The sequence below is a fragment of the Perca flavescens genome, chromosome 18 (genome assembly GCF_004354835.1).
Source record: "Perca flavescens isolate YP-PL-M2 chromosome 18, PFLA_1.0, whole genome shotgun sequence".
Classification (NCBI taxonomy): domain Eukaryota; kingdom Metazoa; phylum Chordata; class Actinopteri; order Perciformes; family Percidae; genus Perca; species Perca flavescens.
This window is the reverse complement of record NC_041348.1, coordinates 6,337,075-6,360,696: the sequence shown is the minus strand read 5'-3', so window position 1 is coordinate 6,360,696 and position 23,622 is coordinate 6,337,075. Positions and strand designations below refer to the sequence as shown.

Genomic DNA, 23,622 nt, shown 5'->3' with positions numbered 1-23,622 from the left:
AGGTGCCGCTAGAAATTCTGCCAGATATCTTTCAATACAGCCAGATGTCCGTTAACCTTCCTCTTTCTTTGTGTTGGCATTTCAAACTCCAGTGGATTTATGAGGACAATGGTTAACTGCTCCTCAGATCTCTGCAGGGTAAATCGAGACAACTAGCTAGACTTTATGTCGAATCTGAGTTTTCCTTTGCACTACTAAAACAACCTTTGAACGTACACGTTCCACCCAAACAATTACCTTTTCGAGGATATTTTGCAGCAGCACCGTTGCTCTGTGCGGCGCTTAGCGCCACCCATGATGATTGTGATTGGTTTAAAGAAATGGCATTAAACCAGAGCACGTTTTTCCCATCCTAAAATGCTGTGTGGACTCGCCAGACCCTCCTTTTCAGCGCTGTGGAGGAAGGTCTTGCAATTCGAGACTAACTGTTGTTTAACTGGATGCACCGTGTGTGTTACTGATTTTCTTAGGAAACCTAGCTAGGCAAACCTAACAGTCGGTTACAGCACTCATCAGGAGCAGCGCTCCTAAATCCAGGGATCCGCTGTCTATTTTTTCACCGTAGCGTCATAATAATCCAAGTGCGTGTGTGCTGTCACTCTGAAGATGCATATAAGCCTAGTGTTTCTGTTCACTTATTTGAGAAACTGACTCCACACTGGGCTGCAGCCTTTTGTGAAATCCTGTTGCTCCTATTTGCAAATATATATATGTTTTTAATAAAATACAAAAACCCAACTTGGTTCTAGTCTCCGACTGTCTCATTCGTTTCAATTTACTAAACTCTGAAAAACTCTCCCCCCCCGCTGCAAAGGAAACTTCCACGACAAACCTGGCGACGAGAATGGGAGATTATGTGCAGGGCTCAGATAAGAGAGACTCCGTGGTTGACTGAGGACTTGCGATCAGAGATCAAGCGATCTTTGCCTCTACCTCGCCCAAAAAGCATTCAGAGAGAGAGGATCAGAAACCACGGAGGGCTCTACTGACCCAACACTGATCTATTAAGACGGAAGCAATTTCAAGCAGCAGGGTAAGATTAAACTCTAATTTAAATTGAATTAAGAGTAATTTGAATTGGCTGTAGTAAACTTCCAGAAACAAATACTGACATTGGAAACTGAAATAGGACAACCATTTTGGGGTTGTTTGTATACATTTTGGGTGGTCCTTTAAATTTGGGTAATTACATTTGTGAGCATTCTAGCAGTAATTCTGAGCCACAGATCTCTATCCACACGGGTGTTTTATAGTCTAATTAGATTTTGAAGTAAATCTAATAAACGTTTTTTCAGAAACTGTTAGGTTTTTTCGTGCATGGGTTTTTCCGAAATAAGATAGAAACCTGGCCTTACAGTGACGATTGTAAGTAGGATGGGTAACGGATTGAGCGGATCACTCCTATGGGACCCGTGGTGGATGAGATGGTAAAGGGCGGTTCAGAATATCTAGAGTGTCTGCCGTATTGGTCAAAATATTTTAATTTTTTTTTTGGTTTCCTTTAAATTCGGGCAAATTGAAAATGTTGAAACAGGGATTAAAATAACAAGAGCTAAAACTAATGAAAAAAAGACTAAATTAAGACAGACGCAGGCAAAGAATGCAAAAACACATACACCAATAACTTCCTCATCAGTTCTAACCAAAGCCCATGTTCTGAGCTTTCTCTAAAAACCAGAAAGACAAGCTGGACAAACGGAGGGACGAAGAACCCTTGGACAGGACCGACAACATCAGTCACACCTGCATCGGGTGGAAAGACCGAGTATGTGAGAAAACCATGTTTGAAGCGTTTGTCTGTCTGCATGTTACAACAGGCTGGTGGGCAACATATGGAGCGCGGACCCAAAAAAGGCCGCTCCCACAAAGGATGTGGTCGAGCCAGAGAGGCCGAGGCGGGTACTGTGGGCAAAATGATGGGCCCTACAACCCAGACCAGTACTTGGTACTGCAAGGACTTTGGACATTGGGTATGTAACTGCCCGAAGAAAAAGCAAAAAAACCTCAGACAGAGAACAACACCTGTCCCTCTGTTTGACTGAGTCCAAAAAACTGATGAGGAAGGTAGTGCTGACACACACACACACACACCCGAAACAATGGTAAAGATTGTTTCCAACGATTTGTCAAGTGCTAGGACGAACCTCTGACAATGGAAGAACATGGAAGACGCTATTGGCAAAAATAGATATAATCATTAAAGTAATTTGTGTATTGTGATTAGGTTGAAATCAAAAGGGTGGCATGTGATGGGAAAAATTATTATTATTAAATATTTTTATGTTTTATTTCTACTTTAATTCTATCACATTATTGAAAGACAGTTTATCTCAGTTTCTGCTTAAACTGCTGAGGTGTCCAGTCTGGAACATAATGTGAGCATTGTTTGTCTGAACAGATAGGGGCTACAAGGTCACCCTAAAACTATCTCCAGTTTTCCCATGCCAGTTAAGATGTAACTGGGGGGGTGAAAGTCATACAGGGAGGAGGAGGCGAAAAGGCTCCGAGATGTCTGCATGTGTATCAGAAGAAAGAATTGTAGCGTCATAATAATCCAAGTGCGTGTGTGCTGTCACTCTGAAGATGCATATAAGCCTAGTGTTTCTGTTCACTTGTTCACTCAGTCATTCCGACTTTCTCATTTGTTTCAATTTACTAAACTCTGAAAAACTCTCCCCCCTGCTGCAAAGGAAACTTCCACGACACTTTAAATACTGCAAAGCCAAAACAAGTCTGGGCCCAGACAACATTGGCAGCCGTGTTCTTTCTTGTTGTGGGGAACAGCTAGGCCCCATTTTTTATTATATTTTTAATCAATCTATGTGCCAACAGAAGGTCCCTGACTTATGGAAACAGTCAACTTTAAATGATTATAGACCCATAGCCCTTGCGTCACTTGTGAGAAGACCTTTGAAAAGCTGATCAAAAGAGAACTGACCTTTATGATGAACTGCCTCCTTGACCCACTACAGTTTGCATATAGACTCAACAGAGGGATCAAGGATGCAACTGTAACAGTACTCACCTTAAACACCTTGAGGGCAACAAAAACCATGCCAGACTGCTGTTTGTGAACTTCTTGTCTGCCTTTAACACCATTCAGCCCCACCTGCTGGTTGAGAAGCTCTTGCATCAGTTCTGGAGGCCAACCTTGTGGGCTGGATATCCTCACTAATAGATCCCAGCAAGTGAGAGTCAATGGTCACCTCTCTGACTTGGCACTCACATCAACTGGCTCACCGCAGGGGTGTGTTCTTTCCCCCCTTCCTCTACATTCTGTACACCAATGACTGTCGCTCTGTGACTGAAAACCGACACTACGGTTATTGTCAGCTTACTGAACAATTAGGAAACTTCACACGGTCCGGTCATTGACCACTTTGTAACATGGTGTCAGGATGCCTTTCTTGAACTGAATGCCTCAAAGACTAAGGACATGTGTATTGACTTTAGGCCTAATGTCACTAACACTGTAAAAACTAGTATAAATGGTCAGGTAATAGAGGTAGTTAAAGAGTACAAGTATTTAGGATCCATTATTGATGACAAATTGTGTTTTGAGCCAAATACTAGTTTGCTTTGCAAGAAAGGCTAGCAGCGCCTGTATTGCCTTAGGAAATTGGCCAAGTTTAATGTGGACAAGACTAGAGATGGTCCGATACTGCCTATCGGTATTGGGAAGTAATGGAGTTTGTGCACCGATCCGATACCACGTAATAAAAAGAAAATCTACGTTAAAGTAGTTTCTTGTTCTTTTTCCGTTATAGCTGACTGTCAAACTGGATAATAAAAGAAATTTCTGTGGCATTCATTGTTTGTGTTTGTTCATGTTTCACAAAGAGTTTAACCTGAGCCAGGCCAACAACAAAGATAGTCTAGATGGAAACAGGGGTCCACGTGCACCCCCCGGCTTTTTTTATGCCACCTGATTTTTTTAAATCCTTAATGTGTCTATTTTCAGAATCTGCCAGGTACCAAGCTGAAATAATGTCCCAAGGCTTAATTTTTAACCCTTTGCTGCACCCGACCAAAACCCGAAAAATCTAAAAAATTAAATAGAAAGTGGAATAACATTTGAAGTAAACAACATACAGAGACAAATGAACACATTTTCCCATGCAATTCTGACCCCAGGAATTTAATGGAATGGTTATTTTTAACATTTGACAACATATTGACCCTATTTCTGGACAAAAATAGCAAAAAATGGTCAAAGATGTGTAGAGGATCAACAATTATTTCGTTTTCTCAAGTGCATACGGTGATATATTTTCACACCCTATTATTTCTTCATCATTCAAGTGTCTAGTTTAAGATTAAATTGGGTACCAAGCTGAAATAATGTCCAAAATGCTTTATTTTTAACCCTTTGCACCAAACCCGACAAATGTAAATATGATATAAAGTGCCATAACTTTTGATGTAAACAGCTTACAGAGACAAATGGACACATTTTTCTATACAATTCTGTCCCAGGGAAATTGTTATTTGTTATATTTTACAACATCTTGACCATCTATGGTCAAATACAGCAAAAAAAGCTAATTTGACAATGTTTTTATTATACTAATAGCAGCCTGAAATAGGGTTTATTTTAACCTTATACTGCACCTATCCCAAACCTGAAAAAAATTGAAAATAGCTTTACTTTTGAAGTAAATAAAACAAAGCAAATTAACTTAAAAAAAAAAAAAAAATACAGAAAAAATTCCAAAAAGGTCCAAAAAGTTGTCTAAGCATCAACTGCCAGTTTTGGAAAGTTGGGGCTTTGCATTTGGCAGTTGGTGGCTGTCGATTGGTACCTGCAGATCGCCATCTCCCACTGCTCTCCCTTTGGGAAAAATGTCAGTAAGTATTTAAAACTATAATTAAGATATATATACACATATACCTTTGTACTCATAATTTTTCAATAATTGCTCAACAGTTTTTATTATAATCACAGGCTTTCGGAAATCAAATCTGTATTCCTGACTAGCAGTGTTGGTAGCTTAGTTGGTAGCTAGCTAAAGTTTTTGTTTTATTTTCAGGCTTAATACTTCATACATACTTACCATGGGGAAAATTAAACATTATAACACAGCTGAAGGGCCTCCAAAGAGGATTTGTTCCCTAACATGTATTTTAGTAGTATGGTAATTTTACCACGCTCAACGCATGCAAGGGAGGGCCAAGCAAGAAGCAATCATATCTACACAGTATCCGAGATATGAGACTCTGTGAAGCAGCCAGTTCACCATACCGCATGATGGATATTTGTGAACAGATTCCATTAACATTAGAGGACTTGCCTTTGGATACAATTGGCTATCACCAAAACTGCTATTAAAGCTTTACAGGGGAAATAGATTGTTTACAAGTGTCAAAGGCTTCTAAATCTGGTGAATCATCATCATTGAAAAAGGACTCTCTGCGCCATGTCACATCTCTGTCAATTCAATCTGAAGGAGCTCCAAGAAGGTATTCCTTCTGGTTTCCCAATCAAAATCCAAGTTCAAGGGCAAAACTGAAGAGCTCACAAAGTTTCAGAGTTGGAAACACAGGGAATCAGCCTGTGAAGTTATTGAACCTTGGGGACGGGAATTAAAGAAAGAAGCTCTTCATCGCAAGGTGCAGGGTAAGGACCTTTTTGTAATGGAAGCTAAGTATCATCCATCATGCAGAAACAACTTCAACACAGAGTACCAAACCCATGAGCGACACACATCTCCTCTGCAGATGGTTAAGCAGCCAGGGCAAGCAGCAGGTGCCTGGATTTGGTGGTTTTATTTCAAGCACAGGGAAAGTGCCTCCTAGGAAATATACAATTGGCTTTTACACCCCCATCAACCAGTCCATTACAGACAATGCAGTAGTGTATGAGATACTCAGGAGGTCCGAGGCAGCAACAGAGGAGGTTGGACAGCCATACACTATCAACACTTTTGACCTGGGAGTGGTCATGAAGGCCTGTCCTATAGTATGGAAGTATGAGGAGGAATTCAGTAAGCATGTGATCCTCCTTGGCAAGTTCCATACGGCCATGAATTACATGGGCAAGCTTACTAGGCGCAAGTGTCTTGGAGCTGGCTATGCAGAGATCCTCATAGAAGCTGGCCTCGCAACCAGTGGTTGCCTGAAAAACATTCTGAGCGGCAAATCATACACCAAGGCTCTCAGTCTGAGGGAGGTCACAGAGGCAGTCGAACAGTTACTCATCAATGTTTTGCTGGAGGAGGAGAAACCAGACATCCCACATGAGACCCTCATTGACATCATCCACTGCTGCAGAGGACATGTGTGTTGTACTGCAACATTGAGGCATCATATGACTCTTGGTTCTCAGCAGGAGGGGTAAAGTTGGCACTGTTGGAGAATTTGCTGCCAGCTCTTTTGACTGCCAGCTGTGGGAGCGTTTCGGGAGGCGTGATCTTAAGGCTTCTCATCTTGGATGACCTGTCATAGAGAGGACGGGTCTTCTTCTTGGTGCTCACATGGCTCTCCTTCACCTCTTGAATCATGATTCCCCCGGCGTTGTTTACAACATTTGAGCCATGAACGTTCGTTGTGGTTCTGTTCAGGTTGTCCCACTCACTGTGAAAAACAGTGTTTCCCTCGCCAGTGATGATTTGAGGGGTCAGGTGGGTGGAAATGTCATCATTAGCCTTGGCCATTGCTGTTCCAAACTGAAGTCATATGTTTCTGAGTGTCTCAGTCATGAAAGGAGTGAGTTACTGACAGAAATTAAAATTGCTTTAGTAAATATCAAAATGAAATACCTGTATCAAAAAGAGTTCAGCATTGACATTTTAGGACATCATAAGCAGTAAATGAATTTAATACTCACCTGTTTGCTTCGATAGAGGTGTTGAAGTGTAGCACATAGGAGGATGTGCTTTGGGAGTTTCCACTCGCTGTTAGTTGCTGCTCGACACACATCTTGTGTAAACGAATAGACCAGCCTGTTGTCTTCTCGCACCTTTCGCCATCAAATGTTCCAGTCGACACTGAGCTCAGAAATTATACAAGATGCTCTGGAAGAAGCACGGCCATCTTCACAGCATCTAGCTCATGTGCTGTCGGGGGCCATGGTAGCTCCTTTGACTCTTTGAATGCCTTTATAATGTGAGAATGGAGGGTGAGTGCTGCTTCTAGAAGTTGGTCAGCTATTCCATGTTTGTACCCCCATCCAACTGCTTCATCTACATTAATGCTAGATCTGTATATGAGGTTCGACTCAATACACCCACGGTGTTGCACCTTGGAGAATGTGAGTTCATGAGAGATGTCTCCTTGTAACCGTCTTGCCAATTTCTCACTGTGGTATACAGGATTAGGAAAACCTTGATTTTCCAATGTCTTCATTTACAAGTTGCACATGGATCTTAGCTGGACAACCTCTTTGCATTCAATCACCTTCCTAAGATTGTAATCCTTTACCACACAATACGACTTGTTATGGCCTGCAGGCTGTCAATGTTGTCTGCCGCCTTTTCTGCCCTCTTCCTTCCACGCTCATGGGTTTGGTACTCTGTGTTGAAGTTGTTTCTGCATGATGGATGATACTTAGCTTCCATTGCAAAAAGGTCCTTGCCCTGCACCTTGCGATAAAGAGCCTCTTTCTTTAATTCCCGTGCCCTAGGTTCAATAACTTTACAGGCTGATCCCCTGTGTTTCCAACTCTGAAACTTTGTGAGCTCTTCAGTTTTGCCCTTGAACTTGGATTTTGATTGGGAAACCAGAAGGAATACCTTCTTGGAGCTCCTTCAGATTGAATTGACAGAGATGTGACATGGCGCAGAGAGTCCTTTTTCAATGATGATGATTCACCAGATTTAGAAGCCTTTGACACTTGTAAACAATCTATTTCCCCTGTAAAGTTTTTATAGCAGTTTTGGTGATAGCCAATTATATCCAAAGGCAAGTCCTCTAATGTTAATGGAATCTGTTCACAAATATCCATCATGCGGTATGGTGAACTGGCTGCTTCACAGAGTCTCATATCTCGGATACTGTTTAGATATGATAGCTTCTTGCTTGGCCCTCCCTTGCATGCGTTGAGCGTGGTAAAATTACCATACTACTAAAATACATGTTAGGGAACAAATCCTCTTTGGAGGCCCTTCAGCTGTGTTATAATGTTTAATTTTCCCCATGGTAAGTATGTATGAAGTATTGAGCCTGAAAATAAAACAAAAACTTTAGCTAGCTACCAACTAAGCTACCAACACTGCTAGTCAAGAATACAGATTTGATTTCCGAAAGCTTGTGATTATAATAAAAACTGTTGAGCAATTATTGAAAAATTATGACTACAAAGGTATATGTGTATATATATATCTTATAGTTTTAAATACTTACTGAAATTTTTCCCAAAGGGAGAGCAGTGGGAGATGGCGATCTGCAGGTACCAATCGACAGCCACCAACTGCCAAATGCAAAGCCCCAACTTTCCAAAACTGGCAGTTGATGCTTAGACAACTTTTTGGAATTTTTTCTGTATTTGTTTTTCAGGTTCGGGATAGGTGCAGTATAAGGTTAAAATAAATCCTATTTCAGGCTGCTATTAGTATAATAAAAACATTGTCAAATTAACTTTTTTTTGTTGTTTTTGACCATAGATGGTCAAGATGTTGTAAAATATAAAAAATAACAATTTCCCTGGGACAGAATTGTATAGAAAAATGTGTCCATTTGTCTCTGTAAGCTGTTTACATCAAAAGTTATGGCACTTTATATCATATTTAGATTTTTCGGGTTTGGTGCAAAGGGTTAAAAATAAAGCATTTTGGAAATTATTTCAGCTTGGTACCCAATTTAATCTTAAACTAGACACTTGAATGATAAAGAAATAACAGGGTGTGAAAATATATCACCCTATGCGTTTGAGAAAACGAAAAAATTGTTGATCCTCTACACATCTTTAACCATTTTTTGCTATTTTTGTCCAGAAATAGGGTCAATATGTTGTCAAATGTTAAAAATAACCATTCCATTACATTCCTGGGGACAGAATTGCATGGGAAAATGTGTTCATTTGTCTCTGTATGTTGTTTACTTCAAATGTTATGCCACTTTCTATATAATTTTTTTGATTTTTCGGGTTCCGGTCGGGTGCAGCAAAGGGTTAAAAATGAAGCCTTTGGGACATTATTTCAGCTTGGTACCTGGCAGATTCTGAAAATAGACACATTAAGGATTTTAAAAAATCAGGTGGCATAAAAAAAGCTTGGGGGTGCACGTGGACCCTTGTTTCCATCTAGACTAATATAAATAATATCACATTCATACAGGGATAGTAGTATACAGTTGTTAAAACATAATAAAATATATAACACACTGGTATCGGATCGGTACTAGGTATTGGCCGATATGCAAGTTCAGGTATCAGAATCGGTATTGGGAAGCAAAAAATGGTATCTGGCCATCTCTAGACAAGACACTGATGACCCTTTTCTATAGGTCCCTTTCTTGAGTCAGTTGTCACCTTCTCCTTAATCTGCTGGTATGGGTCCATTACTGTTAAACAAAAAAACTCCCTTTCCAGGTTAATTAAGGTGAGCAGCTGCATCACAGGTTCTAAACAGAAGGCCTGGAGGAACTTTGTCGGAAGCAGATTGCTAAGAAGGGTTGAATCTATGCTGTCAGATAGTTAACATCCCTTACAGGCTGAATTTCAGATGTTGCCATCTGGATCACGCTTTAAACTCCCAAAATTCAGAACCAACAGATATAAACGCTCTTTTTCACATGCAGCCATTCTACTTCTTAATTCTATAAAGAAACATAGATAACTTATAGATTGTTTAAAGTTTTTTATTGTTTTTAACTATGCCTGCAAGGTAGGCAATCTCTGTATTGTGTGTGTGTTTGTGTGTGATTTGTACTATACTATCTGCTGCACAAATTGCCCCATTGGGGGACAATAAAGTAACTTGAACTTGAACTTAATTTAACAACACTGTCCCGTCCCCCCTTCCCAGCCCACAACAAAATGTAGCTCTTAACCTTTGTTGTACTCTAACAGCTAAAAACAAAAAGAAAATCATATGACAGTATCACATGTACAGAACAATGGCACCTCCAGCAAAGCCATTGTGCGTATGCACAAATACAAAACACAAACAAGAACTACTGCTCTCACCCTCCAAGACGTCTCAGTCCTTTCCCCTTCTGGGGTTCGCCATATCATATTCTTGATCAAAGAACCAATTGTAGTTTTTTTTGCTTTTGCTTTAAGTCTGCCCTTCATGTAGAGCCAAATGCAAGCCAGTTATATATTGATGAAATCAAACCCCTCCCATAGCAATTGTTACTCAAAGTAAAAAAAAAAAGAACTGCAGAAATGTTCTGTCCTGCATCCATTTTGTAGAAATTTCCATTTAGGAGTTTGCAAATCAACTTTGGCTCCACAGACCAATGATACAGCTGCATGATTAGAAAGTTCCTGCTGACATTAAAAAGTAATCTATTCTAGAGTGGCTTTTGTTAGCACTAGACCAAGAGTAAAATTCTTTCTTTGTTGGATTCAGAAGCCTCCATATATCCACTAGGTTGCTTTTTATTTATTAAGTGATTTAAGGCTTTCCCAGTTCTTGTGTGAGTGTTGTGATAATTTACTTGCCTGGTAGTTTTAAAATTGTTAAAAACAAATTGTTATAAAAATGGGCATTGTCATAATTTGGTCTGTATACATTGATTAAATTAAGATGTGTAGACAGAATGTGGCCCTGTATGATTAAGAATCTACCGTTGGGATCCTCAGATACATCATCAATCTGCAGTGGAATAGATTTAAGTATTAATTAGTGCTGTCTTACGATTAAATATTATATTCCTCCGAACCAGCAACTCTCCGCCATTAGCTCCAACTTTAGCCAGGCACACTAGCACAACGTTTGTTCTAAACCGCTGCTGTTAGACAGGAAAAGTGCCGTAGTGTAGCTACACCTCTTCAGCTTCGTTATTCCACTTAGATCGTTTCCAAGCTAACTAGCGTCTCTCAATGTTTCTCAGTGTTTTCTTTCCTCTTTTTGATTTGCGATCCTCTCCACTCTCCCGTGTCTCCGCTCAGCCATTTTGCGTGTGTGTTTGTTTGTTTGTTTGTGTGTCTGCCTGTCTCCGTCTGTCTGTGTGTGTGTGAAATGGGTTAGCTAGGCTACTGAGTGTTATTTTTCATTTGAATGTTTATGCCGCGTGGCCATAGTGGGATTCGTAATTTTGCTTCCGGTCTAGCTAGATACGAAAGAACGTTAATCCTTCTTTAACTGTCTATGCGTTAATCGCGCGAAAAAAAATTGTCGGCGTTAAAATGGGTTCGCGTTAACGGCATTAATAACACGTTAAACTGACAGCCCTAGAATTAATATCATTACACGTCTAGAGTTAGAAGAGTACGACGATGATAGAACCTATTCTGGCCACCTTTGTTTTATCTTGATTGTCTCATTAGCTTATGGGTGTGTTTCCTGTAAGAACACAATCTTGGCTTTTAACTGTTTTAACCTGTTCACAACCTGCTTTACCGGGGTCAGTTTATGCAGGCTTTTACAGTTCCATGATATACAGTATACTCAATTAGTCTTTTTTTTTACAGCGGTTAACAAAAGCTGAAATAACCAAAATGACAAAATGATAAAATCCCTTTTTTTTTTTATCTGCATAGTGGTGTGACCCCCCTCTTTTAATTGTTGCATCGTGTTTTGAGACAGCCATGGAGGATAAAGCAAGAAGACCTTAAGGTTAATGAATATACTGTAGTTGGTACCATAGATAGATAGATAGATAGATAGAATTTCCTTAACCCCAAACATGACATGCCCTATTTGAACATACCAGCAGTCCTAAACCCTTCAGTATCTTCCTTTTACTGCTTAAAACCAGTTTACTCGGTAAGGAGGAACCATTCTTTTACTTTTTCTTAAAGGAGAACTCCGGGCAATTTTTATGCTAATCTTGATCGCTATATGTATGTGAGTACTGTCGATAGCAAAAAAATAAAAAATAAAAAAGCCGAATCGGTGGTAGTGTAAGAAATAAAATAATCAGTCAAGCTGGCTATGCTTTATGAGGATACAAATCATAGTTGAATTATAGTTGTGTTTAGTGGAAGAGCACTGTGACAGCTTAGTCATGCAAAATGAGAAAAGGATACTGTTGTACGTGCAGAAAGCAGCACTGTATAACGGTGGTCAGAAAGCAACAAAGTTAATATCAGTTTGATATCAGTTTGACCATGAGAATAAGTTACTCCTCAACCTGTGACAGGCAACAGCAGCGCATTGTTCTCTCTGACCATCAGCATAGTTAAAGTCTGCCTAAGAACTGATGAAGAGGGCGTGTGCCAAAAGACTGGGACCAGTCTGTGCACCAACCAGGGGAGGCTAAGTCTAAACCACGGTACTCCTCCAACTTTTAATAAACAAATCAAAATGCTCTTAGAGACTGATATATGAATTCATGTATAAGCCAGAAAATTCAGTCTGATGAGAGAAGCCTGAGTGCCTGCTCAATTGGACCCGTGTACACGTTTATGCTCTTATGATTTTACTTAAATAAATACTTGTTAAACTTTTAAATCCTCTCCTTGCCTACTTAGTGGATTTTGAAACGCACAGTAGCAACGCGGAGCTGCTGCAGCTAATGCCGAGAGCTCCCACTTAGCTAAAACTGTAGTTTTGGGGGCATAAGATAAAGACTACCTTTGTGCCTATTAACAGACACAAAATGCAATTAAAATGTCTGTGCAACATGAACAGGGCCCTTACATGACAACAAGATGCGTTTTCAACTCAGACATTGTTTAAATTCACCTACCCTGTTAGCTGCTATCTGCCATCTGGGATGAGTGCAACCAGGCTTCGGAAATAATCATCAAGCAGCAGTTCTGTGTGTATTTGTATCATATACAATATATGCATTTTGTGTGCGATCTATCTGGTGTTGGTGAATAGGAGTCTCTGCAGTGGCGAACTGTGTTTTAGTTGCCTTAGCCGGCCCGACCGGCATACTTCTACTTCCTCCCCGCCTTCCTCGCCTGCCGCAGCCAATACCAATCCACGGGCGCCCGCTGGTCTGGTGGTTGTCCTCCAGAGGACAGTTCATGCTTTCACGGCGAAATTTTGAAGTTTATTACCCCTCAAAATTAGGTAATTGAGACAGACTTCCGGTCGCTGCCCAAGTGTAATGCGCATGTAGGTGGGGTGGACATAGACATCCAGGTTGCTGTTTTTTCCTGACTACAGCAACGATACTAACCTGACTCCGCCAGATGGATTGCTTCGCATTTGCTCGGCATATCCATTTGGGAACTTTCGTTGGAGAACTTTTGGGAAGGGGCGGAATACTGGTTATTTGATTGGATGAACCATCTGTGTATCACCATATGTCTTATATGTTATCAACCAATCAGATCCACAAAGCGTAAGAAAATACAACCACAAGCCCGCCCCTGCTGCTGCAGGCAAAGCATAGCTCGTAAGCTCAGCATGCAAGCAACATGTCGGTAAAGGATATTTGCCGTTTGTGTAACAAGAATTTAGGAATAAAAGGCACCATTTCAGGTTCCCGGACCATATTCCAAAAGAAGGATCCAAGAGAAAAAAAGCTTTAGCGAGCGGCTAACAGAATTAGGGCTACCGCTGGCTGATAATACTGGTTAGCTGATTGGATAAACCATCGGTCTATCACCACCTAACCCACCTCAAAACCAACGCTGATTGGCCCGGTCGTTTGGCTAACGGCTCCAAATTTTCTCTGCCTCTAGATGCCAGACTGATCTGCGAGTGGAAAACTGGAGCTCGCGAGATCAGGACGGTCTCACGAGGCTACAACAATACTGCACAGAAGAGGAAAGCCTTCGATGCTTAGTCAATATTCTGAGTTACTAAGTCAATATATTGAGATACTAAGTCAATATTTTGAGATAAGTCAATATATTGAGATACTAAGTCAATATTTTGAGATTCTAAGTCAATATTTTGACCAGAGGTAGTGGTGACTTGAACTTGTACTATATCTAAAATAATTTTGTAGACATAATAATGGATTTTGCCACTAAATGTTGGTGTTAACTTTTTTATTAGGGCCTGAGCGCCGACAGCGGCGAAGGCCCTATTGAAACTGAAGGAATTATTGTTTCTATTCTTTTCCCGTCAAATGAATTGCCTTTTTGAGGGGCTTAACATATTCAAAAACTCACCAAATTTGGCGGTCGCATCAAGTCTGGTGAAAATGTACGTATTTTAAGGGTTTCGGGAATAGGCGCACAAAAATGGCTCGCTAGCGCCCCCTAGAAAGTTAAGAAACTTGAGCCCCTGCAGTGCGTTTAACGTAGACTCAAGAAACTTGGTACACATATGTCACATGTCAAGATGTACAATAAACTTCATTAGAGCCATACCCTAAACCCAACAGGAAGTCCGCCATTTTGATTTCAAAGTTCGAAATTAGTGCAATTTTGGCCATTTCCACATGTACTTTAGCGAACTCCTCCTAGAGATTTCATCCAATCAACTTCAAACTCGGTCTGTACCATCTTAAGACGTTAAAGATGAAAAGTTGTTAAAAGAAAAACTTAGGGCGTGGCCGTGGCGGGGCAGCCATTTTGTGCGTTTCGTGCCGAAATAGGAAGTGGGTGTTACTCGAGTGTACGTTGTCCGATTACCTCAAAAACTTTTCAGGATTCATAAGAGTCCAACCCTGAGGACAAATAAAGGCCGATATTTACTTAAAGTCATAGCGCCCCCTGGTGGCAACAGGAAGTAGGCCTAAAAGTCAAGGTGCTATACTTTAACGAACTCCTCTTACGGGGTTTCATCCGATGGAGTTCAAACTTGGTCTGTACCATCCCAACACCTTAAAGATGAAAAGTTATTAAAAGAAAACTTTTCGTCTGACGGTGTGGACCGAACAACAAAGAAGTTGTTGTAACTTGAGTGTACGTTGTCGTATCTGCCCGAAATTTCTCACGATGGACAAGGGTCCAGGCCTGAGGACACCTACAGGCCAAAATTAACTTTTGGTCATAGCGCCCCTCCTGGCCACAGGAAATGCGCCTTATATGACAAACATCATCCAATTTACATGAAACTTAGAATGTGTGGTCTACATGTGATACTGAGCCGCCTCCTATAATATGACCACGCCCACTTACTCAGGCCACGCCCCCTTTAATAACATTTGAACCGTTTAAGGTAGAGTCTCGTGTGAGGTGTCATTGAACTCAGCAGAGTGATTGAGATTTCTCTTGGCACAGCTACCAGAAAACTTACAACTTTCAGACACGTTGCTCACGTCACATTCTCTCAGTTGGAGGCTGCGCAGTAAAGCTGGCCATCACCGGAAAAGTGCTTCTAATAGCCTTCACTGGTCTCCGTCCAGAGCAACGGGGTCTATTGGTCCATTATATACTGTCTATGGGACAAGCGGACAAGCCTTAATGTCAAGCCCTGCAGCAACCCTGAAGGTTAGAAACAACAGCTCGCTGCACTTTTGTGAAAGTGTGGCTGATGCAGAGACATTTATGGCCATGCTCGACCACATCCCTTGTTCAGCATCCAGTGAAGCTGCCCCCCGTGTCTCTTTCCCCACCATACCGGATGACAAGGGACCCTCGACGGTTACTTTCCCCGCTCCAACTTGACCCACACAGCGGATTACTTAAGCATACTACCTCTTAATACTGATTACGTCACTGTAAGTGTTCAATTCAGATGAATGCAGACTGATTTCTGAGGAAATAACCTGATTAGAGCCCAATTTTGCTTTACAAATGGATGGTTATTAGGTTAATGTTTCTGATACCCATACGGACTTGGACAGGAGATGAGTATCACTGTTGAAAGCCACAGTTAGTTAATAAGAAAACTCTTTTTTATTTTATTTTCTTCTTCATCCTAATAGACGATTCATCATCTCTTGCGGATGGAATGTTTTGTTGTAATTGTTCTGTGTTTGTTGCCAAAGCCTTGCCATTTATGTAGAGACAATAAAACAAATGTGTGTTGTATCGATATATGGCCCAAACATCCATGATCCAAATTTCTTAAGAACAATTTCTAATACTCTCTTAGACTTTCCAGGTCATCAGCTTATAGTTGGGGGTGACTTTAACCAGGTGTTTCACACAAATTTAGACAAATCTGTAATGCAAGTTCAAGCCAGGTCTCCCCTCGTGGGATCAACACTTCTATTTCTGAGCTTAATATTATCAATCCATGGCACTTAAGGAACCCTTTAGTTAAGAATTATACTTTTTTCTCTCAGCCAGACACAAGACATACTCGAGAATTGATTACATGTTCATTTCCGCTTCCCTGAATCACTGTATCGATTCCACAGATATCCTTCCTACTGTAATATCAAATCATGCCCCTGTGTTCTATAACTTTAAGTTCCTACCGACTCACAGTTAAGATACACACAGGTGGCGTTTCAATACATTACTCCAGAATGCAGAACTTAAAAAAAAAAACTGAGAAATAATCTTAAAGTATTTTTAGAAATTAATTCAGAGACAGCAGCCTCACCCCAAATACTTTGGGAGACAACTAAGTGCTTTATAAGGGGAGAGGCTTTGTCATTTCCTCCCATTTGAAGGCGACCAGGAGGTGCAAGGTTAAGCAATTAGAAGATGAGATATGAACTTTGGAATCTGACCTAAAATGGCAGTTTTCTGAACAAAACCATTCGGCTATCTTGACCCTGAAATTTGAACTGAATAATTTGCTCAAGGCTAAAGCTTTGTTTATAAGTTTATAATTCATCGTACAAGACTCTCATATTATGATCAGAACGAAAGATCAAGCTAGCTTTTAGCTGCTAGATTAAAACAAAATGAATCATTTTCCACTATCAGTGCATCTGGACCTGTCACCTATTGACCCAGGTGAAATAAATAATACTTTTGCAGAATTTTATTCTTGTCTCTATACAGCGGATCCTGCTCCTGACTTGGCTGCCCTTAAGTTGTATCTGTCAGAACTTAAATTACCATCACTTACTGACAATGATGCAGAGTCCCTTGAAACACCATTTACTCTTTTAGAACTTAAAGAGGCATTGACCTTGATGCAAAAAGGTAAATTGCCTGGCCTTGATGGGCTGCCTTCCAGAGTTGTTTTTGGAACTGTGGGATATCGTTAGGCCATTGCTCTTAAATTCTCTTAGCTATGCTTTAGACACTGGTTCCTTCCATCGTGACCAAAATACATCTCTCATATCAGTCGTGCTTAAGAAAGATAAACCACCTTTGAAATGCAGCAGTTATAGGCTGATATCACTTATCACAACAGAACTAAAGCCAAAGTGTTAGTCAGAAGACTGGAGCCATGTGTAGGTAAATGAATTCATTGTGACCAAACAGTTTTTTTTAAAGGGGAGACTTGCATCAGACAATATCTGACGCCTTTTCCATATGTTACATGTATCAGAATCGGATACACACCCCGCAGCAATATTCAGCTTGGATGCGCTAAAAGCCTTCGATCGAGTGAGCTGGATATATTGGTGGCAGGTTTTGGAGAATTTCGGATATGGCAAAAAACTTATATCAATGATCAAAACACTATACACCAACCCTTGTGCAGTCGTACAAACAGACAATATTCTGTCTAAAACATTTCCTCTGCAGCGTGGAACTCGGCAAGGCTGCCCACTGTCCCCGCTTCACTCGAACCGCTAGCCCAGATAATTAGATTAGACCTGCACATCTCACCCATCAGTGTATACACAACATAAAATTTCACTTTATGCGGACAATGTATTACTTTTTTTTTACTAATATTTCTGAGTCTCTACCTCAAATACTCAAAGTCTTCACGCAGTTCAGTCTATTTTCTGGTTATAAAATTAATTGGGATAAATCCCTCCTCATTCCTTTAAATGCCCCTGCTAAACACCTCACTTTACTAGTCATTCAACATTTTCAATGGCATAACTCCGCATTTACATATCTAGGCATAATGGTAACCAATTTCTCAGATATATCACATGCAAATTAAAATAAACTTAAAACGGAGATCGAATCGGACATTCAGAGTGTATTGCGATAGAATTGCAATACTAAAAATGAATGTACTTGGGCGACTGAATTTCCTGTTCTCTATGATCCCTATGCCTCCACCACTTAAGTACTTTGATGAACTACAGTCCCTGACCACTAAATTCAGGTAGGTGACAATAAAGTACCTTTACCTTACCTTACACCATACAGACGCTTTACAATGAAACTGACAGATGATCTCAACTGTACAAAATGTGATCAAAACATTGTTGGCACATACCTTCATGTTTTTTGGGAATGTCCCTCTGTGTCTAGCCTCTGGTCCAAGGTGCATAGGTGCCTTGAAAATATCCTATGCACGCCCCCCTACTTCTATTCAATGATGACTCCGTTCTTAGTGACAACATCAGATTGGCACAATGGAAAGTTATATTTGCAGGATTGACTGCCGCTAAGAAGACCATAATACACTCATGGTTTTCCCCGGACATCCCGTCGGCAAAAGAACGGCTAAATCATTTTAGAGACGTTGCTCTTTTAGAAAGGTCATTGGCTGTCATACATAAAAGTTGTAATTTTTTTTTTTTGTATAGTTCTTTAAAAATAAAAAGGAAAAATGTTTTGGGGAGAATAAAACTATCCTGGGCTGAGTTTTCCTAGTAACCTTACCAAAAAGGCTCAGGATGCTGATTCAGTAAGCATAACTGATAGAGCTTTCTCAAAAAGTTTAGACACAACTTTTTATTCCTCAACTAAGTTGTTAAATCTCACACACACACACACGACAGTAACTTCGGTGCTCGGTGATAAACTACAGTACATTAACATTACCTATAAGTTGCCATGCATTGTATATACAAATCTATATTCAAACCAACTTACCTTGATTTTTTCAGAGCTTGCAATTGATCGGGATGCAACAGCCTGTGTCAGTGATTTGTCTCGTCTTACTACATCCTCCATGCGTTTCTGTCATGCAGACAGCGGAGTAGCATTGCACACAAAATGCCAAAGCGTTTCCTGCTAAAGATTTCCCACCGTGGTCAGAAAACACAGGGCAGACACTTTGTTTCTCTCACTATGACGAGTCGTACTCGCTCGCCGTCACTACTCACTCTGAAGATAATCACAGTCACTCTCTCACTTCTCTCCACTCTCCACACATACACACACACGCCGGCTCGACGCACACACCAGCACACAAGTATAAAAATCAGTCCACTAAGTAGGCTACGGCGAAAGCTCTGCGTGGAGCCTCCTCAGAACCATAAAACAAAACTTACAAAATAAATGTCCTACGTACCGTCCCGGTCGGGACCGGACAAGTGGGAGGGGGAGTGCACCGTGTGCAAAGCTGGCACATATGTTTCAGTGTCTTTATTATTTATCTTATTACAATAAAAAAGGTATTAAGATATATTTTGTTGATGGTTGACGGGAAGACAACACAAGGGTTAAGTAGCATTTGTTCCAGGATTAGCAACAGAGCACAGCCGCTCACCATAACTGGAAATCTTCTGTTTTATTCACTTTAAACATTGCATAAAGTGATTATTTTCTCTAATAAATATGATGCTGAGTCATTATTCATTTGAATGTTAAACGTGGCCAGAGATTCAAATAACGAGGTAAACGTAATTGAGCCCCTGCAGTGCGTTTAACATAGACTCACGAAACTTGGTACACATATGTAACATGTCAAGATGTACATAGAACCTCATTGGAGCCATACCCTTAACCCAACAGGAAGTCCGCTATTTTGATTTCAAAGTTCGAAATTAGTGCAATTTTGGCCATCTCCACATGTCGTACTTTAACGAATTCCTCCTAGAGATTTCATCCGATCAACTTCAAATTCGGTCTGTGCCATCTTAAGACCTTAAAGGGGTGATAGAATGATTATATAGGATATTTCACCCTGTTCCTTAAGGTCTCCTAATGGGGTATGTAACAAGAGCTTTTCTTCCAAATATGGTATGCTCATGAATATTTAGATAAGATGCGCACTGATTGGTTGAGCGAATTCCAATACACACACATTAGACACGAGACAGCAGGTCTCATATTCCAGGCACTGCAATGTTTCGTTACCAAATTCACTTCTGAGACTTTTTTATGCGAGAAATCAACTATATAAAGCTCAAATATGGGCCGTTTTACAAAAATTGATGGCTAATTGCAAATTTGTTAAGACGTGTCAGACTTTAGGAGCTCCACACAGTCTGACGAGAAAGCAGCAGCCTGCTGGGCTCCATACCCAGGTCAAAGTCACCCTTTGTGGATTACTGCTCCAATGAAGTTCTATGTACATCTTGACATGGTACATATGTGTACCAAGTTTCGTGAGTCTATGTTAAATGCACTGCAGGGGCTCAATTTTTTTAACTTTGTAGGGGGCGCTAGTGAGCCATTTTTGTGCGCCTATTCCCAAAACCCTTAAAATACGTACATTTTCACCAGACTTGATGAGACCGCCAATTTTGGTGAGTTTTTAAATATGTTAAGCCCCTCAAAAAAGTGATTAATTTGCAGAAAATATTAATTCCTTCAGTTTCAATAGGGCCTTCGCCCTTCCACCCCAGACATCTGATGACATATGTGTATGTTTTAATTTTGCTGTCCATTACTGCACTCAATATGAGCAGAGCTTTCATTTGAGCTTAATATTAAGGCTCTTTGACGATTTTGAAAAATTGACATTTAAAGAGCTAAAAATTGGCGGCCATCTTGAATTTGAAGGTCAAAAATAGCTCAAATCAATAAATCTTTATCATTTATGAATTTCTTGACCCAAATGGACTCAGAAACCATGTATTATGCAGCACTGTGCGCAAAACCATTAAAAAGTTAATTTCCAGCTCGGCAGCCATTTTGGATATAGGGCTCCCAAAAAATTTCCCCACATTTTTGTGAGGGTCACACCGGCTAATTTCTTTTTTTAACCTTTATAGATGACAAATCCAGTGAGAAACAAACCTTTCCTCTCCACGGTCACGGAACTGCTATAGATGACCCAACTATTATGTCTGTGTTTAACTTTCTACTTCAAGATAACCAAGAAACCTACACCCAGCACCAGAGCCTGAGAGGCTATAATAACATGATAAATGACAGCTTTAAAAAATAAGCTTAAGTAAATTTAGTCTGATACATTTTATATAACAAATGAATACATTTAAATGAAAAGATGTGTTAAAGTTGTAACTGTGATTATAATAATAGAACCTCTGACAAGTGATGTCTTAAAATCAGTGATGAAGTGATGACTTTCAAAGTGTTAACTGCACAAACAAGAAGTCTTGTCTCCAGTTCTGTCTTCTCAGGTTGAGCATCCACTTGTCTAGCCTGGAACATCTAGAGGGAAAAATTACAAACGTATATACAGTATAAATGTGTTGGGTAACCTCCTTCAAAGACTTATTTACAAGCAAACAATACAACTTAAATTAATTCAGTGTTCAACAGGTCATAATCAAATTATTTTGGCTAAAATTAAGTAATAGGCCTGATCTAAAAATGCATATTAGCGATACATTGCCCGTATGGCAAGTCATAAATCAGAGAGCCTGCTGTCACCGGTCGTATTTTACATCCATGGCTATCACACCGTATTGCAAAGTTGGATCTCCGGTGTATGCAAAGAGTTCTATATACGAAAGTAAATGCTCCTCCTTTGGCGGAGTAGAGCTTCGCCCTGTTGCTTTGCCGCCGGTATGCCCGTTGCTGATGGTCCACGGGCATTCCTAACTAATGTGGTGGACCTTTATTTTCCAAGCTTACACAGACACATTTTGTTCAAAAGTATTACCACTATAAATTTAAACTCTTCTCTGTCTGACGTTTAAATAACTGTGTTTAGCATACTAGCTACTATTAGCTGGGCGATATAAATAAGTATATCTATGAGATGTCTTAGGAGGTTAATTGCTAACTAGCTTAAACATGCTAAGAATGCTGACATATTTACATTACATAAAATATTAGAATATAGCATAGACAGTATATAATGGACCAATAGACCCCGTGTCTCTGGACGGAGACCAGTGAAGGCTTTTAGAAGCACTTTTCCGGTGATGGCCAGCTTTACTGCGCAGCCTCCAACTGAGAGAATGTGACGTGAGCAACGTGTCTGAAAGTTGTAAGTCTTTGGTAGCTGTGCCAAGAGAAATCTCAATCATTTCCAATCTTACAGATACGGAGAGCGTATTTATATGTAAGGAGATAACATAAGCACAGGCTAATTATTGCTAACTAACATTCCAGTTAACATTAGGAATTAAACCTAAACAGCTCACGTAAGTCGAAACTGCCTGCGAGCTTCTCCTGTACTATACGGTAATTCCTCTACTATGCGACAGTAAGTCACTTGGTTATGACACAATCGTTAGCTTATATTTACAAAAACGTCTGCTACGGAGCCATAACGTGAGGTACAAGGTAATGGAGCCTTTTATACATTGTCGTGTTTCTTTGGAACTAAACAACGTTCAAATAGAGTCTTCAAACATTTCTGATGTAAAGTTATTCGCAGTCAAGTGACGTAAAAAAAAAATGGCGGTCAGCGGAATGCTAACAGGAGGTGATGGCCAGTTAGCAACAAAATGGCGCCATAGATGGCTCGAGTTCTGAAGCGAAGCTTACCCCCTTGGAATATAGGCTACTTAGCAAAAGAAAGAAAGAAAGAAAGAAAGAAAGAGAACTGGAGCGCAGACTGCTTGGAGGTTGTTGCAAGTAAAATCATCCGAAAGCTACAAACACGGCCGGGAGGTCAAGTGCAGTAACTTGAATTGGCTTACTTGAAGGACAAGAACCCAGAGTATGTTAACCTGCCAACACATCCCCAGCTGGGTTGTTCACAAGCATTTTAGTGCCTTTCCTACTCAAACAGAAATGTATACGAAAGTGTATGGTAAAATATATATAATATAAATATAACAAATAAACACACTAATACTCACTGTGTTATTAACATAAAAATAAAGACTGTGCTCTTACTTTGAGAACCGGATATGACATCATCAGGCAATTGAAAGCTTTCTAAAAATGGCTGAATGATACCGTTCGATTAAAGTAGTCAATATATATAGTCAAATATATTTCTGTGAATGTATCATTTGATCATGACATTGTTGATATGTTGTGTTGAATATGTAGCTTGTTAAAACTAATTGCAACCTGCTAACTCCCCTTTCACGGAGTTTTAGTTATTGTACTGAGTGAGATAATCAGGTTTTTTAAGGTGTCTTTCCTGGGAGGGCTCTCTTTCCTCTTTCGCTAACACATGCACACACACACACACACACACACACACACACACACACACACACACACACACACACACACACGTACAGACACAAACACATGCGGGTGATTCTCACGAAATCCAGATTTAGAAGGTGTCCAGCATCAGAATGTTTAAAATGCCCTTAAAGCCAATTTTCTTTTTGCACATATAAGATTACACATTTTGGCTGGACAGCTTGTACTATAATGTAACTGAAGAAATATTCACATATTAACAGAATAAAATTCACCTGTGTGACTGTACCAGGGAACAAGTCACCATCGTATTCAACCAGGACCCACTGTCCAACCTCTATGGTGGCTTCGGTTTTGTCAGGGTCCTCATCTCTTCCCTC

General features: G+C 40.2%; 1 protein-coding gene and 1 long non-coding RNA gene across 2 annotated transcripts in view; both read right to left on the bottom strand.

Annotated features, from left to right (window-relative positions):
- Nucleotides 1-23,622, bottom strand: part of kcnk10a (potassium channel, subfamily K, member 10a) — a 102,271-nt gene that overhangs the window by 55,796 nt on the left and 22,853 nt on the right. The window lies entirely within an intron of this gene.
- Nucleotides 21,206-23,622, bottom strand: part of LOC114573329 (uncharacterized) — a 2,878-nt gene continuing 461 nt past the window's right edge. Inside the window, exons 2-3 of the long non-coding RNA XR_003694878.1 lie at nt 23,518-23,622; nt 21,206-21,337 (exon numbers count right to left, since the gene is read on the bottom strand). The exon at nt 23,518-23,622 is cut by the window's right edge and continues 99 nt beyond it. This is a non-coding gene — a long non-coding RNA (uncharacterized LOC114573329). The remainder of the gene's footprint in view (nt 21,338-23,517) is intronic.